Source organism: Aedes albopictus, chromosome 2 (genome assembly GCF_035046485.1).
Source record: "Aedes albopictus strain Foshan chromosome 2, AalbF5, whole genome shotgun sequence".
NCBI lineage: Eukaryota > Metazoa > Arthropoda > Insecta > Diptera > Culicidae > Aedes > Aedes albopictus.
The window spans coordinates 451,053,773-451,080,750 of NC_085137.1; the positions used below are offsets into that span (position 1 = coordinate 451,053,773).

Consider the following 26,978-nt stretch of genomic DNA (forward strand, 5'->3'; position numbering starts at 1 on the left):
AAATTTATGTTGTATAGTTGAATTATTATGAAGTAGTTGTTTTATTTTAGAATTATCGTAATCAAATCATCATATTTTCGATGGCTTGAAATTGCATTTTAAATCAAGCTGCTTTTTCTGCACGGTGCATATCCACGTCTTGGATTGCGCGGCAAAGCGCATCGCGTACAAAAACAAAACAAAACACTTTTCTTTCGTCCGACAAATTCTCGGTTTTACGAAATTTTTTAAACATCTCCAACCCGGTTAAATCTAATTTCAAGGTAACTATCATTTAAATATTAATAGATTAATACATATTGATATCCACCTCATTTATAATATTTCTACCAGGTCGTTCAGGAAAGCGCTCCAGTTGCTGAAACAGTGCAAAGTGCCCTAGTTCCATCCCACTGTGGCCGCCGGGTTTTATGAAGTTCAGTTGAACTGGTCCGAGCAATGGGGCACGTTCGGTGTAGTACTAGATTTGTAGTAATGACCTGAATTTTAGTATGGTGAGAAGGTTAATTCTCCGTTTCTGCAATGAAATGATGCAAAAAGCGTAGGTATTATGATTCCTTACCTAATTTGATGCTGTTTGAGCAAAACTTTGGATATCTATGTTGTTTATGTTGCAAGATATGGAGAAAACAACAACACTGATGCCCAAAGTTTTGCTCAAACAGCATCAAATAAGGCAAGGAATCATAATACCTACGCGTTTTGCGACATTTCTTTGCAGAAGCGGAGAATTGACCTTCTCACCATACTAAAATTCAGCTGATTACTACAAATCTAGTACTTCACCAATCTGTCCTATTGGTTCATCCCCTACCGCGGATGTTGGACATTGGGATCGGCAAACAATATTCCGCGAGGAGCTAAACCTGGGTGATCTGGGAGATTCGGATGTAATTTGCGTTGGTTTACTTTGGACACAGGAAGCTCGCACCGGGAAGCGCACTTCCAACAGAAAGATGAGGACGTATCCGACGTGGAAGAGCTGCTGGACGAATTGGAACCGGAGGTCTTCCGGATCCTGACTGGGGTGAATACGGTGATGCAGAACTAGTTGTCCATTACAATGCTACGTGTGCTGCTAGACCGAAGGCTCAAATTGATGAGGTGCAAACACTCAGCATATCCAGTCGAAAGTGCGAGATGATATAATTAAGTGAACATATACTGATCCGACTCCACACCAAAATCAATGTAAAGCATCATTAAATTTCCACCCGGTAGAGTCTCCAGATTGGGCAACTGTAACAGAACCTTCTGAAAAAAAGTATTTGAAGGCTCTTCCCGGTGAATCTGAACTAGCAGTTGAAATGGCTGAACGTACTGCTGCTAACACTAACAAACACCGATCAAACAATCCGGGTGCCACTTGCAAGCTCACCTTCAACTAAACTGCTGCACGCTGAATCAAATTCTTACACCGTTCGAGAAGCTGCTTAAAATCCGGATGTGGTGTTCAGTGCTGGAGGAAGAGGCTCTGCGCGAAGAGCGGCGCACCGAAGGCACAACCTACATTTTCCTGCAACTGGGTAAGAAATGAAATAGATTTTATGTCTTTCATTTGCACACATTTGCACTGCGGCTCCGTCAAGGTCTATTTTTCGTTAAGGTGAAGATATGACGAAGCTATAGCTCAAATTTTCAAGAGCACAAATCTTGGATTGCGGAAATGTCGGATTGCGTTGAAAAGTTGATCGATTTGTTACCCGCTGCTGGTGACTAATCATCAGTAGCGGAGCCAGCATTTTCTTTTTTCTTACTCACTCTCTTAAACATACACGAGAGAGAGAAGGATAAAAGAGGAGGCAGCTTGCCCCCTCTTTCATCCCGCTCTTTCTCGTGTATGTTTAGTAGAGTGAGTAAGAAAAGAGAAAAAGCTGGTTCCGCTAATGCTAATCATTCAACTTTTCAGCGTAATACAACATTCGGTTATTCAGATTTGTGCTCTTGAAAATTTGAGTTGTAGCTTCGTCATATCTTTACCTTGAGAGAATACTAATTATTAGTTGCGCTTGCATATGTGAATCCAAATACACCTAATTACGACCAGATTCCCCATGTTATTTCAATGTATTTGAATGGAAGCCGCAGCAGTATTTAACGGGAGCGTGTTGAAAGTAATGGGTTTGTTTCCCGATCGGTCCAGGAACTTTTCGTGGTATAACTTTCATTGACTTCCTTGGGCATGAAGTATTTTTGTGCCTGTCACACGATACCTATACATATGCAAAATTATAGTTGTCAGAAGGAAGCTCTCAATTAATACACGGTGTGTCTGGTAGAAGAAATTTATTACAAAAAAATATGCATCGCTTATTTTTACGTTACGTGAAAGTTGACGCTTCTAGCTTTCATTCAAGCCCAACATCGAAATATTCCATCGGGGGAACTTTTTCATACAAAAATTGGGAATGTTTGTTAAGTAGAAATAGGGATTAATTTGGAACCGTTCATTTTGTATGGGGAAAAACAGTACTCTGAAAAAGTTGTTCGAGATCCCTCGGTGGATTTTTTTGAGGGACCGTGCAAATGAAAGCTGAAAGCCTCTATTTTTGAATAACGAAAAATTTGACGATGCCTATTTTTTTGTTATAAACCTTTCCCATACACACGCCGTGTGCTATAATAAGCGAATCCAACTGATCGAATATTTAATCGACAAAAGCACATACGACCTTTTCAAATCGAGCTCCAGATATGTTAAGAAATAATCAAATTATAGGTTCAAATGAGCTGAACTACGTAGGTTAAACCTTAATTCAATTTATATTCTCTTTTCGGGCTGTTTATCTCAGTCAAGATAAGAAAAGTACCCCAAACGGGCAGCGGCTGGAATATTGCCGCCAACGCTGGTAGCCTAAACGTGCAGTGTAACTATAATGCCCCCTAAAAAGTTTGAAGAATGTCAAACGGATAGTGGCAACTATATTGCCACCAGTGTTTTAAGGCTAAACGGGCAGTGATAACTTATGATCACACCTAGGAATTTCATTTCAAAAGTATCATTCCAATGGCGCAAGGGCTTAGAAGAAATTTATACATACAACTGTATGAAAATATGGCAAATGAAGGAGAGGGATGACCACGTAGTCGACGCTCTTGTCTCTGGCTAGAAAAAAATCCACTTATCTAATTTTAATTCTGTTGCAGGCACACCTGGAGCAGCTACTTCGTCATCAATCATTCAATGGCAGAAATACTGTGGTCCGAGTGGGGTGGAAACATACTATGAATATGTGTATTGCTGAGATTGTATTCATAATTTAAAATAAATAATACTGTGGTGGGTGGGCTGGGGTGTTTCGCTGGACACGATAACTTACCATATCCTTACTGGTAGCAAATAGATGCAACCACGTCTATTGATAGCATAGGTCACGTCTCCATAAATTAGTATTCTATAAAATAATTCCCAAGTTATCATAATTTATGGTTATAAAACTTGATCTTGTCCTCTCATGTTGCCAGGTGACGCACAATACATTGAGTACACTTTAGTAGAGCATGGTATATTGTTCAAAGTAAATCAGAATTTGTAGGTTCACTAAGTCCACCCAAGTTGCTTGGTGAAGCACATTACGTCCTCTTCAAGCCATTTCTCCTAGCATTCCACAAGATAATATTCAGAATTTGCAGTAAGGAAGGTTCACTAAGTCCACCCAAGTTGCTTGGTGAAGCACAATACGTCCTTTTTTTGTAGTTAGTAAGGTTCACTAAGTCGACCCAAGTTGCTTGGTGAAGCACAATACGTTCTCTTTCAAATAAGCCATTTCTCCTAGTATTTCATATGATATTATTCAGAATTTGTAGTTAGGAAGGTTCACTAAGACCACCCAAGTTGCTTGGTGAAGCACAATACGTCCTTTCTTGTAGTTAGTAAGGTTCACTAAGTCCACACAAGTTGCTTGGTGAAGCACAATACTGCCCATAACTGCATATTTGTAACATTTGCATATTTTGCTGGTATTGAGTTAATATCGGGGATCGTCATCAAATCACAAGTGCTTTCGGCCACCTGAATAAAAAAATTAAGTTTGTTCTAGGATTTATGAAAAAAATACCAAGTCATTTTGTCTCATTGAGGAATGTGACCGCATAACAGTCACACTAAGAAAATAGATTGGCTTTAAAGCGTGACGTCAATCATAATGAGGTCCGATTTATTTTTTGACAATTCCCCCAGCATGCAGGAACTGCTGTAGAAAATTTGATTGCTATACGACTGATAACAAATTCATGAGAAATTTTGAAAATTTCGATTCATTCCTATACTATTCAAAGTTGCAACTTTGGGTTCCATTTTCTCCAATGCCTACTTTTGTCGAATGTTACTGTTATGCGGTTATGGGCAGAATACGTTCTCTTTAAAATAAGACATTTCTTCTAGTATTCCATAAGATATTCAGGATTCGTAGTTAGGAAGGTTCACTAAGTCCGCACAAGTTGCTTGGTGAAGCACAATACGTCCTCTTTAAAATAAGCCATTTCTCCTAGTATTTCATATGATATTATTCAGAATTTGTAGTTAGGAAGGTTCACTAAGTCCGCACAAGTTGCTTGGTGAAGCACAATACGTCCTCTTTAAAAAAAGCCATTTCTCCTAGTATTTCATATGATATTATTCAGAATTTGTAGTTAGGAAGGTTCACTAAGTCCGCACAAGTTGCTTGGTGAAGCACAATACGTCCTCTTTAAAAAAAGCCATTTCTCCTAGTATTTCATATGATATTATTCAGAATTTGCAGTAAGGAAGGTTCACTAAGTCCACCCAAGTTGCTTGGTGAAGCACAATACGTCCTTTCTTGTAGTTAGTAAGGTTCACTAAGTCCACACAAGTTGCTTGGCGAAGCACAATACGTCCTCTTTAAAATAAGCCATTTCTCCTAGTATTTCATATGATATTATTCAGAATTTGTAGTTAGGAAGGTTCACTAAGTCCACACAAGTTGCTTGGTGAAGCACAATACGTCCTTTTTTTGTATTTAGAAGGTTCACTAAGTCCACACAAGTTGCTTGGTGAAGCACAATACGTTCTCTTTAAAATAAGCCATTTCTCCTAGTATTCCACAAGATAATATTCAGAATTTGCAGTAAGGAAGGTTCACTAAGTCCACCCAAGTTGCTTGGTGAAGCACAATACGTCCTTTTTTGTAGTTAGTAAGGTTCACTAAGTCCACACAAGTTGCTTGGCGAAGCACAATACGTTCTCTTCAAAATAAGACATTTCTTCTAGTATTCCATAAGATATTCAGGATTTGTAGTTAGGAAGGTTCACTAAGTCCACACAAGTTGCTTGGTGAAGCACAATACGTTCTCTTTAAAATAAGACATTTCTTCTAGTATTCCATAAGATATTCAGGATTCGTAGTTAGGAAGGTTCACTAAGTCCGCACAAGTTGCTTGGTGAAGCACAATACGTCCTCTTTAAAATAAGCCATTTCTCCTACCCAAGTTGCTTGGTGAAGCACAATACGTCCTTTCTAGACCAACATTTGAAAAGGGCGGAAGAGCCAAAATGTAAACAAATCACTTTTCAGCACAATTTGATGAAACAACTCATAAACATATGATTTTTCCTAACGTTAGCTCAAAAATGAGTTCCCACTTCTGGAAAACAATAATTTAAATAAAGGCGGATTTCCACATCTGATTTTGATCACTTCATTTGGTTGTTCCGCCAATCAGGCTTATTCTGCGCGGCGTGTGAGGTGAGACGAGTCGAATGAGGTGACAAAAGTCGACTCGCCCCATTTGATTTACATTAGTCGTCTCACGTCACGTGAAACGAAACCGTCCGTCTCACCTCACACGCCGCGCAGAATAAGCCTGAATGATCTCGCGCCTTTGAAAAAATGCACAAAATTGATAACACTGTTGAATAAACAGTCGAGAACAGCATCTCGCCATTCAAATTTATCAAATTTACACAAAACTTTTACTCCCACTTTTGATTAAAGTCGCCCCAAACTACTTACACCGTTATTGAAGAGCCTTCGTCATTACGTCGTGCTTCGGCGCCCATCAAAATGTCTGAGTGGAAATCCGCCGCGCACTTATTGCTCTTGTTGCGCACGGATGGTTCTTACGCCCAAGATCAAATCGTGCGTTTTTCATCGTAAAATTCAATAAAGTCGCTGACTGACTGCAATAACTGGCGATAATATGGCTTCAATGTCTATTCAGGATATATTTTCTCCAAAGGACCCAGATTTGGATGATATGCAGCTGGTAAAGCTTCAGTGATAAAAATGTTAGCGAATGGTCTCAAATCTATTGACCGTCATAGAGGTCACAGCAGGTAGATTCAGCAAAATGTGATATTGGGAACCAGGCCCGTGCACAGAAAAGGCGACAAGGGAGGGGTTTTACCCAATTTTAGCAAAGGGTGAAGGAGGCCTTATGTATAGAGTATCGGCAATGGGAGGAGTTTAACCCCCAAAACCCATCCATTGTACACGGGCTTGTTGGGAACATAATATGCTGCCTGCGCTTCCCCATCGGTACTGTAGCTATATTTTTTTCAACGCGCATTATGGACAATGCTGCCGTGTGCAGCATAGTTGTCCCATGTTCTATGGGAATCCCTATTAACATGGGACAACTATGCTGCACACGGCAGAATGGCAGGGACAACTCCCTCCTTTGCTGTACGATACTAGATAAACTGTAAATAGTTGTTGTTCATAGATAAGAGCTAGAATATATGTGCTCATTCTGCGAATGGAGTGACGTGAGAAAAGTCGGAGTCGTATATCGAGATGAGGAATCCACTCTCGAATGAAGTGACTCGCCGTGTAAATCAAATGGAGAGTCACCTCATTCGAGTCGAGATTTCTCACCTCGATATACGACTCCGACTTTTCTCACGTCACTCCATTCGCAGAATGAGCACAATAGATTTCAATCGAAATCTGATTTCCATTGCATTTTACTCATTGTTTTTTGCCACTCATCGTAGGCAACGTCGAGAGAAAATTTCCTTCCTCCTCCATTGTCCAATGTCAGATAAACTTCAATCAGTTCAATATCAATTGTGCTCATTCTGCGAATGGAGTGACGTGAGAAAAGTCGGAGTCGTATATCGAGATGAGGAATCCACTCTCGAATGAAGTGACTCGCCGTGTAAATCAAATGGAGAGTCACCTCATTCGAGTCGAGATTTCTCACCTCGATATACGACTCCGACTTTTCTCACGTCACTCCATTCGCAGAATGAGCACAAATTTATTGCAGTGGATTAGGTTCAAAATCTATTGCATTCCACTAATTTCGATACAAAATTTCTTCGGGCGTAACAACAAAAGCGATTGATTCTAGGTAATATTGACCAGGCGTAATTCCAGTGCTGACGACCAAGCGGCGTAGCATGTCGGGCGTAATGACCAATGAGTTTTTATTTGGGCGTAATTTTCATTTCATTCATTTTATTCAAGGAAAAACGCTTGTTTGTACTTTTTGACATAAAATCACCAAGAGGATAGTGTTTTCTTCTAAAACAACGAAAAAGATTGAGTGCACACGCACAAAGTGTTAAATAGGTGTGCTCATTCTGCGAATGGAGTGACGTGAGAAAAGTCGGAGTCGTATATCGAGATGAAGAATCCACTCTCGAATGAAGTGACTCGCCGTGTAAATCAAATGGAGAGTCACCTCATTCGAGTCGAGATTTCTCACCTCGATATACGACTCCGACTTTTCTCACGTCACTCCATTCGCAGAATGAGCACAAGGAATTAGTTGTGCTCATTCTGCGAATGGAGTGACGTGAGAAAAGTCGGAGTCGTATATCGAGGTGAGAAATCTCGACTCGAATGAGGTGACTCTCCATTTGATTTACACGGCGAGTCACTTCATTCGAGAGTGGATTCCTCATCTCGATATACGACTCCGACTTCCCTCACGTCACTCCATTCGCAGAATGAGCACAAGTTTTAGATTGTGAAACTTTGCAAGCGTTTTTCTCGATTCAAACATTTTGGATATCCGCCCTTTTCACATGTTGGTCTAGCTTTCTTGTAGTTAGTAAGGTTCACTAAGTCCACACAAGTTGCTTGGTGAAGCACAATACGTCCTTTTTTGTAGTTAGTAAGGTTCACTAAGTCCACACAAGTTGCTTGGCGAAGCACAATACGTTCTCTTCAAAATAAGACATTTCTTCTAGTATTCCATAAGATATTCAGGATTTGTAGTTAGGAAGGTTCACTAAGTCCACACAAGTTGCTTGGTGAAGCACAATACGTCCTCTTTAAAAAAAAAAGCCATTTCTCCTAGTATTTCATAAGATATTATTCAGAATTGGTAGTTAGGAAGGTTCACTAAGTCCACACAAGTTGCTTGGTGAAGCACAATACGTTCTCTTTAAAATAAGACATTTGTGCTCATTCTACGAATGGAGTGACGTGAGAAAAGTCGGAGTCGTATATCGAGATGAGGAATACCGTCTCGAATGAAGTGACTCGCCGTGTAAATTGTGCTCATTCTGCGAATGGAGTGACGTGAGAAAAGTCGGAGTCGTATATCGAGATGAGGAATCCACTCTCGAATGAAGTGACTCGCCGTGTAAATCAAATGGAGAGTCACCTCATTCGAGTCGAGATTTCTCACCTCGATATACGACTCCGACTTTTCTCACGTCACTCCATTCGCAGAATGAGCACAAATCAAATGGAGAGTCACCTCATTCGAGTCGAGATTTCTCACCTCGATATACGACTCCGACTTTTCTCACGTCACTCCATTCGCAGAATGAGCACAATTTCTTCTAGTATTTCATAAGATATTCAGGATTCGTACACAGCGAATCGCGTTCGGTAATTTTTACCGAAATCTCAACCGCTGAGCGTTCGGTAATGGATTTTTAACGAAATTCTGTAGAAAAATAACAAATTTCGGTAAAATGTTATCGTTTATCTGTCAAACTCTAACGAACTTCGGTAAAAGTTACTATCTATACCGAATTTTTCCTGTAAAATAAACTTAACGGTTGAGATTTCGGTAAAACATTACCGAAGTCGGTGATTTTTTCTAACTGTGTAGTTAGGAAGGTTCACTAAGTCCGCACAAGTTGCTTGGTGAAGCACAATACGTCCTTTCTTGTAGTTAGTAAGGTTCACTAAGTCCACACAAGTTGCTTGGTGAAGCACAATACGTCCTTTTTTGTAGTTAGTAAGGTTCACTAAGTCCACACAAGTTGCTTGGCGAAGCACAATACGTTCTCTTCAAAATAAGACATTTCTTCTAGTATTCCATAAGATATTCAGGATTTGTAGTTAGGAAGGTTCACTAAGTCCACACAAGTTGCTTGGTGAAGCACAATACGTCCTCTTTAAAAAAAAAAAGCCATTTCTCCTAGTATTTCATAAGATATTATTCAGAATTGGTAGTTAGGAAGGTTCACTAAGACCACCCAAGTTGCTTGGTGAAGCACAATACGTCCTTTCTTGTAGTTAGTAAGGTTCACTAAGTCCACACAAGTTGCTTGGTGAAGCACAATACGTTCTCTTCAAAATAAGACATTTCTTCTAGTATTCCATAAGATATTCAGGATTTGTATTTAGGAAGGTTCACTAAGTCCACACAAGTTGCTTGGTGAAGCACAATACGTTCTCTTTAAAATAAGCCATTTCTCCTAGTATTCCACAAGATATTATTCAGAATTTGCTGTAAGGAAGGTTCACTAAGTCCACCCAAGTTGCTTGGTGAAGCACAATACGTCCTTTTTTGTAGTTAGTAAGGTTCACTAAGTCCACACAAGTTGCTTGGTGAAGCACAATACGTTCTCTTTAAAATAAGACATTTCTTCTAGTATTCCATAAGATATTCAGTATTTCATGAAGCTGACAGATTAATGATATACTCTATATTTCCGTCAAGTGACAAGAAAAACGTAAGTATGAAACGGATAAAGTAGGTAGATATGAAAATTGAACCATTCCGCCTAAGCATCAGAACTTGTCATTGAGAAGGTTCACCAAGTCCTCTGGAGTTGTTTGGAGATTTACTTAGACGCTTAGGTTCACCACGAGTTTCTTACTTGGCTTGTTAGGTTTACCATGTCCTATGTTTAAACTAATAAAGTGACGCAAAATATGGTTAAACTAATAAATTTGTAATGGAATTAGTTAAGAAGTCCGAGTGCTTTCTCATTATAAGCGAAGTTTCTTAGGCTCCCAACTTCTCTGAGAAAAGAAGGAAAAAAGAAAAATTTACTAATTTGGTATATTTATTGTCCAGATTTTGGTTGCCCTTCGGAAAAGTGACGTCACTCCGTCCATCGAAACAGAGACAGCGTGGAAGAAGCGTTAAGCTGGACGCCTCACCGTTCCTCGCTTTTCGTGTGCATCAGGGTTAGCATCGTTTTGGATAAATGGTGATGTTTTGTCCGGTGGCATCCGTAGACGTGATGTGGACTTTCCAAGTGCAATACAAGATTAACCGGGAAAGGCGGATCTCCTGGGCATGATGATTGGAGGCGATGGGACCATTGTTGGAAGCAGTGCTCGCTCCACTGTTAAGTTATGATAACTAATTTAACGGCATTCCAGTTAATAGGTTAATTGGAACCGGCAACACAAAATGACGACTGTGCGAGCTCCAGGTGACCGTGGAGATCGATCCCGCACTTCAATCAGCTGGAAACCGGCAAGATCGAAGATCCAATCGCTATTATCTTCGCCTGGAAAGACAGGAGAAAAGCAGATTGCAATTACAATCCTAATGATTTCGGAGTGAGATGTTACCAGCTGCCGAGAGTCTTATGCTGGTTCAGCTGTCGACAGTCCAATACCCGGAGCTTTTCTGGTACCGCACAATCGAGCGGTTAAATTCATCGAGCCCGTGAACATGTAGTTCTGCTTGGAATGGAACGTCACCTTTTTTAAAATCCTGGGTGTAGATCTGCAGTGCAAATATCTGGTTTATGGATCAGATTTGTACCGTCGTATCTTAAAATTCGGTGGGGCACCCTACAGATGGAATTTTGTGACCAGATCTGGAATTTTGTGATCAGATCGCTCGGCAGGTGCTCGATAATCATGTATAGCTACATGCATCGTAAGCACCTCCCGCATTCCGACGTACAATTTCTGTTCGATTGTCCACCTCGGTTCACAGAAGCATCCTGAAATCCGCTGACCAGGTGGCACCCTTCTTCGTTGATGATCAGTCTGCAATCTCGGGTCTGTAAGCTGGTCAGCTTTTCCGTGAAGAACCGCAGCTTTATTAGTCGCAAATTCGTGAACAATGAAAACGAGACTAACTGCATTTTTTTTTCGTTTTTTCTTGTTTGGTCGTTGGGAAAACAAAACAAAACGTTTAAACACGGACAAATGTCATATCTGACATAAAACTAGTACCCCGCATTCCACTCTGATACCGCAAATTTTCAGTATCACCCCTCGACGATACACTGTGAATATTCGTTAAGAAGTGAGCCATGGAAAAATCGCCAGTGTCCCGTCTGTAAATAAGTTTGTGCTATTACTGTACCACGAACTGTTGCTTTTCTGTTGAAACTATGAAACTCAAAGTGTTCGATTATAAAGAACGGTTTAAGTAATGCATTCCAATCTGTCACAACATATCATATTGTGCAGAAATTGTCAAACAATATAAGGATGAAAACTCGGGAGGCATGGTGGCAATATAGAATGACCTTTTCTCAAACGGTTTGTGATTATATTTGCACAACACACCTACACATGTGTATTTCACTGTATGCCACATAAATTCGGCAGTTTGCCAAATAGTTGCATACATTGGTATTTGTAACGTCTGGACTTTGCAGTTTGAAGATCTGTTGAAAAAAAAAAATACAAATTCTTTCGTGAGGTCGCTTGCCAGCTGAGTGAAAAACAATCTGGAATTTGCTGCGGTTAACGGTACGAAGCGCCTGCGGAGCGGTCTACATTAAACAGAGGTAGGTTTTGCGTGATTATTTTATTTTGTTCTTGTTGGTATGTATAACTCATCGAATCAATTATTTTACAGAGTTCACGAACTTCGCGGGGATCCGCAAAAGAGAGATGAAAAACAGTCATCCTGTTGTATGCTTAAATTGTATGGGAAATCGGCTTTCATCGGAGGAAGATCCCCAGTGGGCTTTAATCGCCATAGGCGCTACTGGGTCCAGGTATGGACGCTTCGCAAGTCGGATAGTTCCAGCTCCAGCAGATATCACCATGGACATCATCATTGGCCATCCGATCGAAATCACCCGAGGTGCTCGAGGAGGATTTCATGCACACAGGAACTACCGCTCGGATTTATGCGTTGAGGACATTCGACAAAAGTAATGCGTTTTGGACGAGGTGTTGAGGATGAGATTGATAATAAATATGAAAAATTTGATGGAATAAAAAAATCTTCGGAAATAATTAGCTTTTTATTTCAACGGTTTCAATAAAATTTAACCATATACCATACATTTCAAACACCATAGACGACAATAAATCAACAATGCTACGGTTTCAATAAAATTTAACCATATACCATACATTTCAAACACCATAGACGACAATAAATCAACAATGCTACATACAGTGTTCATTCTTTTTTATGATTTATTGTTTAACTGCTCTTTAACCATTTACTATGCAGTGAATTGTCTGAAAAAGTGGATTATAAATTGACCGTATGCTTTACTGTTTTGCGAAAAATTTGTTCGGAAAAATGAGCGATTTTTTATGGTAACCTATCTTAACCGCCTATTCCACATACTGTAAATTGGCGGATTACCGTTTGTCAAATAGGCAAATCTGTACATAGAATGGTTAGCTTACTGTTATCTCCGACAGTCTGAAAAATGGTTAAATGACAATTGCTAATGGTCACATACAGTATGAGAAACAGTGCATTTACTGTTCGTGATTATGCGGGCGGTTAAAAAAGGATATGTCATTCCCCTTGGTGGTTATGCGGATAAAAAGAAATATGTCATTCCCCCCGATAATGGCTGAAGTTGATGTGAATGTTTCACTAAGACTCATTTTCAATTTTTGTTCAATATTGCATCTTGCTTTGCTTTTTAGATTACCGTGCAAAATTTCAATAATGTTCAATCGTCTTATATACAGTCCGGATTCGCTGGTTGGGTCACGACTGCGCCCCGATTAACGAATCGTGTTCGTTCGTTGGGGCAACTGACAACTGATCAAAATGTTCTAGACACACGCAAGTGACGAGAAATACGTCACGAAACACTCACATACTTGCGCAATCGTTCTGTATACAGGAGCTGTGATGCGACGGCGGTCAGACGTCAAACTCGTTTTGACATTTATTTTGACATTGACAGTGCTTTTTAGTTGAGTTTTGCCCCAACAAGTGAACATTCAACCATCGATACAGTCCATCTAATGAGCTCTCAACGAACGAATCGTCACTGTATGTTGTAGCCAGGCCCCTGACACGGCCTATATGCATTGGAATCATGGTAGACAGGATGTCCTGGGCGCTGATAAATAACGCCCACTGTCAAATGCGAAAACATCAACAATTTTTTGTTTAACGTTTATTTTGGTTTGTTGATCAGTTTTTGGAATCATTTTTTCCACCGCTTATGATCACAAAATACTTCAAACTCACTTTAATATTAATGTACGGTAAGAGGAGCATGCGATTAGTTGAATAAAGCAACCCAACAAACACGCATTGTGAATGTGATTTCGTGTGTGGCTCACAACATCAAACAAAAGCTGCGTTTGTTGATTACACGCTCGTTTCAATTTGTACGAATATAAGTATGAGGCAGTTGGATGTTGGCTACGATAAATTTCATTCATGCCAGGGGCCTGGTTGTAGCTAGAACCTTAGAGCAACATTAACGGCGGCTACTATTCGAGCAACCCGCGCAGCGCTACCATTTTGACTTAACCACCCTTTTCCACACCGGTAGCAATCAAATTAGTCACCCTGATTCGTATCGGGAGGGCTGTCATATTTCCATAGAATTTTTAGCAGCGCAACTGTCCCGCTACTATATTTGGTCACCCACCCATAGCGCTACTATTTTGCGAGCGCATCTAGCAGCGACCGGTAAAGTTTGCTGCAATGATGGAGGGCTGCCAAACGGGGTATAGAAGCGCACCGTTAAAGGTGCTCTTAGATAATTAATACATAGATTTCCCACTTATGCGATGCGCTGGCAACAAAACAGCAGCGCCTACAGGAGGAGGACGGTCGGCGGGTGAACTACACTCAAACTAATTTACTGATATAATCTAAGTGCAGAAAGCACATAGATTAGGAACAGGAGAGAAAAAAATCATTTTAAGTGCAACAAATGAAAATTAAAAGTTGCCTAATTACAATTATTTTTTCCTGTATTACTTTTAGAGTGTAGCAACATAAATAGCAAGCCTGTCAACATAAAATCCAAACACAACCATAACAAACGTGAAACTGACATGGCGCGTGCAAGAGACACAGTTTCTCGGGGAAAATTGTGGAATTTCTTTTTTGAACATGGTGCCCAAAGAGCTGAATTTGCCGATAAAGTTGCTGAAGGTAAGTAGTTAACTTATTATCCAAACTTTTTCAAACTGCGTACATATTTTTTTTTGCATTTTCTAGATTTGCATTACAACGTCGACCGCTTCTCCACAAACACCAAAGACAAACGATTTTGTTGGGAGCTGCCGAATAAAGCTGCAACCGGGATGTGCTATTTGGCCAGAAGCTCAACGTGAGTAAAATTAAATAAATAACCTATTTGTTTTCATTCTTCAACTTTGATGAAACTTACAGGGTTTTGATTTGGCCACTTTCACCAAAGTGGAAGTTTCGGAAGAGCGTATTTGCAGTGATGACACGGAGGCATCGGAAGAGAGCTCGAGGATACCAATAGATTCGACCCTGACGCCCTTGATGTGTGCGTTTCATCAAAACCGGATTCGAGCGATTCAACAATCTTTCTGACCCGTCTTCTGTCCTCGTCTACTGTCCTCATCTTCGTCGGCCGTGGCATCGGCGGATCACCTGGACCATCATTTGCGTTAGCTGGTGGCGCTTGCGGTGCGAAATGTCCAGATGTGAACACTGGACGTAGCTCGAATTCCCCGAAAACAACAAGCACGTCGATGCAATCGGTGGATCCACCGACCTGAATGCAGTCACGACCTGGACACGCCCTGCTCATCTTCATTATTTGTCCCACGCAACCTGGAACTATCTGTGGACAATGCATATGAATAAAACTTATTTTTGACAATCATTTTATGCAACATTTTAATTTATTGTTATTCCAAAGCCAATTCATAATAAAAAAAAATCATTATTCTTATAAATAGGAACTATGTGCCTCTCCATTGAAATCCCATCAAATGAATTTTAAAAGGCAAAAGGTTCGCACATAAAATTCATCTTGTTTGAGTTGGCAAAGTTTCGATAATGCTGCACTTACTTTTTAAGGGCAAAAGCAATTGGTCACAATCTAAGTGCAGGGTACTTAAATTTAAAATGTTGATTTATCTGAGTGTACACGTTTGAACTACCCTGCGCATTTCAAGGCGACGCTTTAGAAGTCCATCATGGGGTCCAAGTAAGCAGACGATGAAAATTTCTGACATTTCGAGTCGCGTGAGCCATCCAATTGTAATTTTCCTCGAAGGGGTGACACTCTGATCTTTTGAGTTTAATCTTTTTTTAATCTTTTTGAATCATTCGGAATCTCTCTGAATCTTGCCAAATCATGCACAAAAAAATTAAAGAACCTTTTGGTTCAGTGTGTCAACAGCGTCTGTCAAAGCAACTTCGCTCGCGCGCGGAATAAACAAAATCAAACGAAAATGCTTTCAACGGCTCTGCTTGCGATCCGCGGATCCGAAAACTTCTTCGGAATAAGTTTTGGAGAACTGCTGAAATCTCCCAGAAGGTAACTCGTTGATCCAAACTGTAACTGCTGCTGAATTAATTATTAGTTTTGCTTTTCTAGGGCAAAGGTCTGTGCGCCAATGACGGAACCGTTCTGTGGAATCGCCGCCGACGTCAGACGCTGAATTTTTGGTGGAACTACCCAGCCTGGGTATGATGTTCGAGTAATGCCGGAAATAGCTGGAAACGGCTGAAACCAATATCGCCAGCTGACGAATGTGTGCAGCATCAGGTCTTCGGCTTACGCAGGAGCTGATGGGGAGCTCCCGGGAGCTGAGGATGTTTTGGAAAAGGGCAATGCGAAACACGATGGATACTCCAGTAGTATTTCGAAAGTAAGTAGACAATTCGTAGACTAGTGGTAGTTGCGCATACATGTATTTCGAATGCTACTAGGCTAGGTCTGAGCGAGCGACACTAATTTTTCCAAACCGGAATATAAAAAAAGACGGTTTTTTCGGGATATTTCGTCTTGGAAAAACTAGTGTCGGCCTCCCTGGATTGGGGTACATCTTATTTGTGCTGGTAGGTATTCTGTCCAGAGTTACATGATAAAAGCACAGACAAACAGACGTCTTACTCTACTCACTTCTCATCGTTACCCTTTTTAACGGTTAGTTCATATATTTTGTAGTTCGCAAATCGCTCGGTCACGGCGCTCGCATCGTTTTTGCTCCTGTTTGACGTTTGCTCACTACTGTCACCTACTGAGTGGTTTGCGTAACACAGCCGGGTTAGCATTGGGCGATTATGTTTTCATGACGATGATTTTTATCGCAATTTGTTCCAAGTGATACGTCTGTTTGTCTGTGATAAAAGGTTTTCGCTACTACACCTGTTACATAATGCCAAGTACCTACCTACTTAGGCAATCTAGCCGAATATTTTTAACCCTTTATTGAGTTGTCCAAAAAATGTCTCACGAAACCTAATGCAAGCCTATCCATATACGTGAGAACAAAAGATGTTTACAAAGTTCTTACAGATAGATTAACACGGGAAATCTGAACACAAACCACTACCACACAGGAATTTGGATTAGTCAATAAGGCCGAGACAACTAAGAGTTGTCAACGCATACTATTATGGAAATGATTATATACATGATTACATGTACAAAACGATTTTTGTTTGGAAGAAACTCTCAAAAATCTAGGTAGCAATATAGTTGCCACTGCCCGTTTACCCCAAAAACTAGGGGCAGGACAGATCTAACGAGAGCAAATCTGTGTTCGATGTGTTGCTCAGAATTCCTCACAGTTCCTCAGATTTTCTCCCATTTATACCAAAGTGTGATCTGGCACCAATGTCAAACTGCAAAGTGTTGCGTGTGCTGAATGAAAATTGCAGTTTTGGGGATGTCTTCCAACAAATTTCGTCGATCATTGACAGAAAGAGTTACTCAGAAATTCTCAGAGTTGCTCTCGTTTACACAGTGTCTTACCCCTAGCCCAAAAACGAGCTTTTGAGGTGGCAATATAGTTGCCACTGCCCGTTTAGGCCACCAGCGCTGGTGGCAATATTCTTGTCACTACCCGTTTAGGGTACTTTTCTTCTTTTGACTTCAACAGAAAGCCGAAAAAGAGATTTTAGAGTGGATTAGGGCTTAACCCATAATATAAACTGTGTAGTTCAGCTCATGTCAACCCATAATATGATTGTTTCTTAAAATATTTACCAAATCTATAAATTTACAATAAATTTGAGCTAATTTTCTTCACGTGGTCTAATTTACCTATTTTTGAGACTACAAATGGCTCCCAAATTGTTGTTAAAGCTTTGTTTAGTACCAAATAAATACCAGGCGTTGTTAGTAATCCCAATTTTGCGTAAACCAAAAAAAAAAGTTCAAAATAAATTGTTGTAAAACAGAAAAAATACAAACAGTAGGTGGCAATATAGTTGCCACTGCCTTATAAAGGGTTAAACCAACATGTCCGTGTCGGAATAAACACAAGTTCACCTTCTGCCATTCTAGACCTGCTTTCATATGAGCGCTTGCACGCTGACGTCATCACTGTCTCCTTCTCTTTCTTTCCTTCGGCGTCGGTCCATAAAGCCGTCCTTGCCCTCAAAAAAAATTTGAGGGCAATGTTTACAAATCGTATGAGAATTCGATGAGGTTATGTTTTTGATGCAAGCCTCTATTCATTCAGACTTTTTCAAATAGAGAAAGGTTCACATTCAAAAGGTTCGCATTCAAACTTCTTCAAATAGAGAAAGGTTAGCTCTTCCTGACAAGTACGCTAACCGGGAATTCAGCTTGCTCATTGGGGGTGATACACAAATTATGTCACGTACAAATCAACCTATTTGTATGGGTCGTCAAGTTCTGTTAACATCCCATCCCTCATAAAAGCGTGACGTATTTTTGCACAGACCCTTTGGGGGTGATGCCGAGGGCAGTCGGAAAATTTTTCCATTCTGGGCGTTTTTGCCTGGTAATTAAGCCACGTCAAATGAACTACCACCTCTTTTTTTCGTCTCCAATTGGTCCGAAGAGAAGAATTTTTTTTCTACTGCTCACCAGCTGGAAAATTTTCCTCTCTTCAAAGAAAAAGTGCGCCGGAATTCGCCTACAGATTGTTCCTTACCGGGGTTGCGACGCAATAAGTCTTTGCTTATGTCCTACAGATTTTATTTCCACCGCAGTGTGGGCCAGGGGGTTGAAAATTACAGCTTTTCATCAACAAATGTGCATGTTTGAGAACTTCAAGTTTTATGTAGTCAATAATGGCGCTGGCTACAACCTTACGCACTTCAACATCTACAGTATTTTAGTAGATTTTTGTTGGTGTTCGTGGCGACTCGCTGCGAGAACTCAATGTCTTCCATATTGCATGAATTCGAATCTAGTACTATGGGGCTATATCAACATTTATCTTTGATAGAACGACAGAACGCCTTGTTTTTAATCATCGTCTGCTCGAAGTAGGTTAACGACGACTACGCAAGCCTACCGTACTTTTTCAAGCTGTCTAGTATGTCAAGTAAATACTAAAAAATAGTTTGATGATTTTGCCTCATTGTTTGGGTATTTCATCAATTTATTATTAATCATCTCCTCTTCACAAGCGAACAAAAAACTGTGACAAACATGTATTTTAACTATTAATAATTATACACTTAATTACGATTTTGTTGATTTTCACCGCGACCTTCAACTGGTACATTCGAGAATGACCAAAATGCACAATCACACAAATAAATATGTTTAATACGAATAATACAGCAATAGTTTTGATAAGTGTGGGAAGAGTTCTGTTCATCATAGGTGGATTAAATTAACTTTTTTTTTTGTAAAATAATCACTACAGTTTTTCTCATTAAAATCTCTGTGCATATTGGTAATAAATATCCGTTTTAGGCACTACTGTCAACCTCGCTGTTAACCATGTCTAGGAAGTTAAATGGAGCTACTTCACCGGTCTCATCTATTAAATACTTTGAAATGTATTTTTATGCTTTTGTATATTATTAAAAGAAATGCGGTGGGTGGGGTGTTTCGTTGGGATTTCTAAGCCATCCGAAATTACATTGGGATTCTGACCAGGGCAATTTCTTGTATGAAAAACTAAGTACTATGTAGTTATGAAGGTTATTAACCTTTTCCTTCCCAAGACTTATAACAACCATTTCTATGCCAAAGAATCGTTTCCGAAGAAAGAAAAGCTATTCAAATTACAGTAAGGACCCGATTTTGTCAGCCCCATTTAGCGACGAACTTTTTGCTCTAATTATCTTACGGTCAAACTTGAACCAATTTATTCATAATCATCATCAAACTACTGCTGAAAGGCAGAGCATAGGGAGATTGAAACTGAACTGTTTAGATTTTTCAGGACAGCAAAAAATGTGTTCCGAAAATCGGGTCCCTTGTGTATCTTAATTTTTCGGAATCAATGTTAAAAAAATAGTTGTAAATCATTTTTTTTATTGGTTATTCAAAGTTCCCTCTTCAGAAACAAGTAATTAGCATGATTTACCTGTACAATTACAATGAGAGTACAAAGTTAGTCCACAGAGTCTGTGGTTAGTCTATGGTACAATCACATTCTACTACTATTACATTATAAATATTCATCTAAATCCGTTCATCTCAAGTTCGTTAAAAATCGATTGTGCACTACCAGCAATCATGGGAAGTAAAGGGTTCAAGGAAAATCAAATCTTATCAAAGCAAAAGTCCGACTGATTAGAAATCACATGGAAGACATCATACATCAGTACATATTTGTATTATACAGTTCGTGCATGCGGGTAAGTACATATAGTTATGTCGAATTCGTTTTTGAACCTGGGTTGGAACTGGATTGGCGGAAAATGTGTAAACAAACAAACGTCAAACAAACTCAAACAAACTTTAGTACAAGCGAAACCGAAGTCGGGTTGGGGTTGAAACTGTGATCTCATCCAGTTCCAACCCAGGTTGGAACTGAATCAAAAACGAATTCGACATTAAGTAAAATGCTCAGTACAATAGATAAGTTAGTTATGTTCTACCAAAAGGGTAGTCAACATAACATTATTCTCTTCCTACTTGGAAAATGACATTGTTTTTCTTGAAGTCGGGTCTTGCTGTTCGGAAAGTTCACCAAGTCCTCTGAAGCTGTTTGATGACGCGCAACAAATCTACTTTTGAAATAAGGCCATTCCTCTTAATGATCAGATCTTGCTGTAGAGATGGTTCACCAAGTCCTCAGAAGCTGCTTGGTGACGCACAATACATTCTTTGAGAATAGAATCGTTCCTCTAAATCATCAGAACATGTTGTTAAGAAGGTTCACCAAGTCCTCTGAAGCTGGTTGGTGACGCGCAATAAATCTTCTTTTGAAATAAGGCCATTCCTCCTGATGATCAGTTTTTGCTGTCAAGAAGGTTCACCAAGTCCTTAAAAGCTGCTTGGTGCACAATATACCTTCTTTGAAAAAAGGATCGTTCCTCTAAATTATCAGAACTTGTAGAGATGGTTCACCAAGTCCTCAAAAGCTGCTTGGTGACGCACAATACATTCTTTGAGAAGAGGATCGTTCCTCTAAATCATCAGAACTTGTTGTTAAGAAGGTTCACCAAGTCCTCTGAAGCTGTTTGGTGACGCGCAATAAATCTTCTTTTGAAATAAGGCCATCCCTCCTAATCATCAGTTTTTGCTGTCGAGAAGGTTCATCAAGTCCTCTGAAGTTGCTTGGTGACGCGCAATAACTCTTCTTTTGAAATAAGGCCATCCCTCCTAATCATCAGTTTTTGCTGTCGAGAAGGTTCATCAAGTCCTCTAAAAATGCTTGGTGACGCACACATCTTTGAGAATAGGATCGTTCCTCCCAATCATCAGAACATGTTGTTCAGAAGGTTCATCAAGTCCTCTGAAGTTGCTTGGTGACGCGCAATAAATCTACTTTTGAAATAAGGTCATCCCTCCTAATCATCAGTTTTTGCTGTCGAGAAGGTTCACCAAGTCCTCTGAAGTTGCTTGGTGACGCGCAATAACTCTTCTTTTGAAATAAGGCCATTCCTCCTTATGCCATTCCATCTTGCTGTAGAGATGATTCACCAAGTCCTCTGAAGCTGGTTGGTAACGCACAATACACCTTCTTTGAAAAAAGGATCGTTCCTCTCAATCATCAGCACTTGTTGTAAAGAAGGTTCACCAAGTCCTCTGAAGCTGTTTGGTGACGCGCAATAAATCTTCTTTTGAAATAAAACTATTCTTCCTAATGATCAGATCTTGTTGTTAAGAGGGTTCACCAAGTCCTCTGAAGTTGCTTGGTGACGCGCAATAAATCTACTTTTGAAATATGGCCATTCCTCCTAATGATCAGTTTTTGCTGTCGAGAAAGTTCATCAAGTTCTCTGAAAATGCTTGGCGACGCACACATTTTTGAAAATAGGATCGTTGCTCTCAATCATCAGAACTTGTTGTTAAGAAGGTTCACCAAGTCCTCTGAAGCTGGTTGGTGACGCGCAATAAATCTTCTTTTGAAATAAGGCCATTCCTCCTGATGATCAGTTTTTGCTGTCAAGAAGGTTCACCAAGTCCTCAGAAGCTGCTTGGTGACGCACAATACATTCTTTGAGAATAGGATCGTTCCTCTCAATCATCAGAACTTGTTGTTAAGAAGGTTCACCAAGTCCTCCGAAGTTGCTTGGTGACGCACAATAAATCTACTTTTGAAATAAGGCAATTCCTCCTAATGATCAGTTTTTGCTGTCAAGAAGGTTCATCAAGTCCTCTGAAAATGCTTGGCGACGCACACATTTTTGAAAATAGGATCGTTCCTCTCAATCATCAGAACATGTTGTTAAGAAGGTTCACCAAGCCCTCCGAAGCTGCTTGGTGACGCGCGATAACTCTTCTTTTGAAATAAGGCCATTCCTCCTAAAGATCAGATCTTGCTGTAGAGATGGTTCACCAAGTCCTCTGAAGCTGGTTGGTGACGCACAATACACCTTCTTTGAAAAAAGGATCGTTCCTCTCAAACATCAGCACTTGTTAAGTAGGTTCACCAAGTCCTCTGAAGCTGTTTGGTGACGCGCAATAAATCTACTTTTGAAATAAGGCCATTCCTCCTAATGATCAGTTTTTTGCTGTCGAGAAGGTTCATCCTGTCCGCACACTTCAGGGTTCATCAAGTCCTCTGAAAATGCTTGGTGACGCACACATCTTTGAAAATAGGATCGTTGCTCTCAATCATCAGAAATTGTTGTTAGGAAGGTTCACCAAGTCCTCTGAAGCTGTTTGGTGACGCGCAATAATTCTGCTTCTGAAATAAGGCCATTCCTCCTTATGATCAGATCTTGCTGTAGAGATGGTTCACCAAGTCCTCAGAAGCTGTTTGGTGACGCGCAATAAATCTTCTTTTTACATAAGGCCATTCCCTTTAATTATCAGATCTTGTTGTTAAGAGGGTTCACCAAATCCCCTGAAGCTGCTTGGTGGCGCGCACCATTTCTCCTAATGATCAGGTTTTGCTGTCGAGAAAGTTCACCGTCCTCTGAAGCTGTTTGGTTACGCTCAATACATCTACTCAGAAAATAGGACCATTCCACCTTGTCAGTTTATACATCGGAAGACGACATTTGTGCTCATTCTGCGAATGGAGTGACGTGAGAAAAGTCGGAGTCGTATATCGAGATGAGGAATCCACTCTCGAATGAAGTGACTCGCCGTGTAAATCAAATGGAGAGTCACCTCATTCGAGTCGAGATTTCTCACCTCGATATACGACTCCGACTTTTCTCACGTCACTCCATTCGCAGAATGAGCACAATTGTGCTCATTCTGCGAATGGAGTGACGTGAGAAAAGTCGGAGTCGTATATCGAGATGAGGAATCCACTCTCGAATGAAGTGACTCGCCGTGTAAATCAAATGGAGACTCACCTCATTCGAGTCGAAATTTCTCACCTCGATATACGACTCCGACTTTTCTCACGTCACTCCATTCGCAGAATGAGCACAAATTATTCCATGAGGGGTTACGAAGACACTTGCTTGTTCTTCAGAACACTTCGTCCTTGGAGACCAGACGCAATTAACCCAGAACCTAGTCCAGCAAAAATAACATTTCATTCATTCTTACCAATGGTCATGTACTTCTATTTTCAGGCTTATTCTGCGCGGCGTGTGAGGTGAGACGAGTCGAATGAGGTGACAATAGTCGACTCGCCCCATTTGATTTACATTAGTCGTCTCACGTCACGTGAGACGAAACCGTCCGTTTGACCTCACACGCCGCGCAGAACAAGCCTATTTGTTAGCAAACTTAATAATTAAGAGATTCATCATACATGTACGACGTGAAAGACCGTTTACTCTCGTTATTCTTTTTTTGTTCACCCTCCCAGTAACTAATTTTACTTTAGTATTTTTTTCTAATTTTATTCTCGTTTGTTTTATTCATGCTGTTTTGATGCTAAGATATCTAATAAAACTCTTATCTTCGTAATGTTACATAAGGCTTTCCTTTTTTGCGCTATCACGGAAGGGAAACCTCCCAGCTGCTTCAGTTCAGATTTATGAAAGCGCTCTATGACATTTTTCATAATGCACGTAGTAACATTTACATTTTGTTTATTTCGCTTTCAAAATATAGAAATTCTCTGCCTCGGAGATCCAGATTTTCCTTGATGACTGTGGGAAGGCTTTCACTTGCAGTCCAGAGTATCGTGATCCCTCAGATAGCCGCATATACGTATATGGTACACTTTGTGCCTGACCTAGTGATACTCGTACATCATCCCACGAACACGACGCACAGGGATTAGTCGTCAAACTTTTGGGGGAAGTGACCAGCCACCGCAATGGTATATGCATCATTCCAGTGGAGGGGCTTCCATGTCTTCCTCAATTAGGTCACTTTCTGCTCTCCGTGCGAGTGAAGCTGCACCTTTTTGGCATTCCTCTCGTAGGTTCTATTTGGTGCATGATGAAAAGACGACGATATTCCGTAATGCTTTTGTATTTCTCCACTTGTGAGTTTGGCGACGGAGCTTTCTCCGTTTAGGTAGGTAGGTCACGGATGTTGGATCTGCTCGGCTGGTTCTGGCAAAGAAATTGATCGCGACGGACAATCATGCGAATCCTTGCGACGCGATGTTTCTTGCATTTGTTCCTACGGCGCGGATACATCGGCGGCAAACTAATCGGACGCATTGCGCGACCATCGCGTCGATTATTCGTACTATGGACCGTGGAAGGTGTCGACAATCCCGTATGGGTATTCTGATTCCACTGTTTAGAAACTAAAATGGAAATATATTTAGTTTAAAAATGTTATTTTAGTAAGTTAAATAAAATACCTACAATTTTATCATTTTCAGATCCCACGACCAGCGCTCCCGCATAGAAAAATACCAATTGACATAAAGTCCAAACAATAAGTTTCTTCTTGCTGATATGGTTAGTTTTTCTCAGGAAGTTGCTTTATTGTTGAACAATGTAAATCGCGATGATGATAACATTAAATGACAGTTTTGTTAAACTATATTAGGTAGTAACAATATGCTATAGTATCCAAGCATTGTTGAGCCATATGGAGATGCAAACTAGTTTGCAATGGTGGTAATATGAGGTCACCTTATATCTAATTGTCATTCGCACAACACACTTACACAAGTGCGTTTCACTATAAATGACAGTTCTTTAACACTATGTCAAACAGTTGCATGCATTTGTCTTTGTGAGCGACAGTGTTGAAGAACCGTTCTTTTGCAAGCTGTTTATTTTCTGTTGGCCAGCTTGAATTCTCGCGAAACATTTCAAATAGTATCATTTCAAAAATGTGAAAAAGAAAGAAAACGCAATGCAAGGATCTTTTTTTATTAGAAGAGTTCTAACAAAGAAATTTGTTTAGGTTAACAATGAGAACACTTCTAGATTAAGTTTAAATAAGGGCGAAAGTAACATGAGAGAGTTCTCTTCATTGACTCTCTCTTCTGCAAATTAAAGTGACAAGATGCAAATTCAATCAAACTTTTTACACTTAGACGCTAGATTGCATCGCAACCTAGCGATTTATGACCAAAAAGTGCAACCGTACTTGTATCTTGTCACTTCAATTTAAAGAAGAAAGAGTCGATGAAGAGAACTCTCTCATGTTACTTTCACCCTTATTTAAACTCAATCTAGACTTTGATAACTTTACTTGTGCCGCCACCAACTATCATTAATAATTTTGTCGTGGAAATTTAATGAGTGTCGCATTTTAAGAATATGCCCTTTTCTAATGTTACACGAGCACCGCTCAGACGAGAAGCTGGAGCTTTGTCAACGTTGAAAAAAAAACCGCAACACCGTAGCAAGTTGGCCAAATTCGTCTCCGTTCGGTGATATTTGTTCCACCGTTGCTCGACAAACAATATCCGTGCCGTGGATCGCGAGAAGCGAAAACTTTGAGATAGTTTTGGAGGTAAGTTTATGTTTCCGGATCCCGATTTTTCAGTTTAGAACCTGATTTAGAACTAAATTCGCCGTCTGGCATTACATTGCAGGTTAGGTTGCAGGCCGCTGAAAACGTTTTGTTTGAGTTCCAAGCTCGATTCCGAGCAAATAGCTGCCTGGATATTGTTTCGCAGAGTTTGCTGGAGAATGCTTTGCTTACGTCAGGCCGCCAAGCAAAAGCTGGAGCGAGGACTGGAGCAGGAGATTGATCGTTGGGATGAGTGCCATACATGCGGGACCGGTACGAAAGCACATAAACGAAAAGGATTTTTCGAGTACAGAGATGCCTACAAACCCATTGCATTATCGGCTGGATCCTGAAATAACCTCTCTCCTTCTGGAGCTTCAGGAACCTCCTCTTCGCCAGCTCGGAAAGCGGATATGAAAAAACGCCGGATGGCCATATATCGATGGGGTAGAATCCGTAGTGAAAATCAGTTAGCACCTAGTCCGGAGATAGGAAATCAGCTGAGTTTTGATGTGTTTCTTCTCGCAGTTTAATTACCGTGCATTTAAAACAATATTTAAAAACCACTATTTTTTAAACATTTTAAAGTGTGGATTCTTTTGTATCTCGTCAGACTTTATTGTGTTTGTAAATTTCTTCAATATATAATTATCAACATAATCTTTTCATACCTTGCTTGTTTTTTAATCCTAATTTTTCAAGCAATTTGCTATTTTTAGGTAGCTGATTTGGCAAGCAAACAGTTTATGCGACAATAAAAAAGGGAGATTTTTCATTACAAATTTGCATGTTAGAAAATCGTTTGCTTGTGAAATCAGTCACTACCGGAAATAGCAAATTGTTTGGAAATATTTATTCTTATTATATAAACAATTTCAAACAATACAGTATGCTGTTCATGGTACCATAGTGTACAATAAATTAACAGCTTCATTTGAGGTTCAAATTTTATGCAAAACTTATGGTTCAACTACTCTGCAACAATCTGGTTTACAATAAAATTTGCGGAAAATGAATTATATACCAACAATTTGGCTCATTGTTTTGCGAAAATTTTGTTCGAGAAAAATGCTGATTTTTTATTGTAACCTAACTTAACAGCCTATTCACCATATTGTCAAAAGGCCCATTACAATATGCCAAATGGGTTACAACAATATCCTCACACTACCACTTTATGTTGTGACGAATAACATGTGATACT

The 26,978-nt window shown here is 40.0% G+C and overlaps 5 long non-coding RNA genes across 5 annotated transcripts; 4 read left to right on the forward strand and 1 right to left on the reverse strand.

Annotated features, from left to right (window-relative positions):
* Positions 1-803: 803 nt before the first annotated feature.
* LOC109409705 (uncharacterized) lies at positions 804-5,416 on the forward strand. Its single transcript, XR_003893162.2, has 3 exons — positions 804-1,526; positions 3,148-3,536; positions 5,097-5,416. It is a non-coding gene; the product is annotated as an uncharacterized LOC109409705 (long non-coding RNA).
* Positions 5,417-14,325: 8,909 nt separating this feature from the next.
* Positions 14,326-15,167, forward strand: LOC134288592 (uncharacterized). The gene is made up of 3 exons (XR_009998043.1): positions 14,326-14,502; positions 14,569-14,680; positions 14,743-15,167. It is a non-coding gene; the product is annotated as an uncharacterized LOC134288592 (long non-coding RNA).
* A 414-nt stretch (positions 15,168-15,581) lies between these two features.
* LOC134288593 (uncharacterized) lies at positions 15,582-19,982 on the forward strand. The gene is made up of 3 exons (XR_009998044.1): positions 15,582-15,868; positions 15,929-16,202; positions 19,235-19,982. It is a non-coding gene; the product is annotated as an uncharacterized LOC134288593 (long non-coding RNA).
* A 3,897-nt stretch (positions 19,983-23,879) lies between these two features.
* LOC109422804 (uncharacterized) lies at positions 23,880-24,924 on the reverse strand. The gene is made up of 2 exons (XR_002133094.3): positions 24,670-24,924; positions 23,880-24,608 (listed from the first exon to the last, which is right to left on the reverse strand). It is a non-coding gene; the product is annotated as an uncharacterized LOC109422804 (long non-coding RNA).
* Positions 24,925-25,600: 676 nt separating this feature from the next.
* Positions 25,601-26,434, forward strand: LOC115265792 (uncharacterized). Its single transcript, XR_003896915.2, has 2 exons — positions 25,601-25,774; positions 25,857-26,434. It is a non-coding gene; the product is annotated as an uncharacterized LOC115265792 (long non-coding RNA).
* Positions 26,435-26,978: the final 544 nt, after the last annotated feature.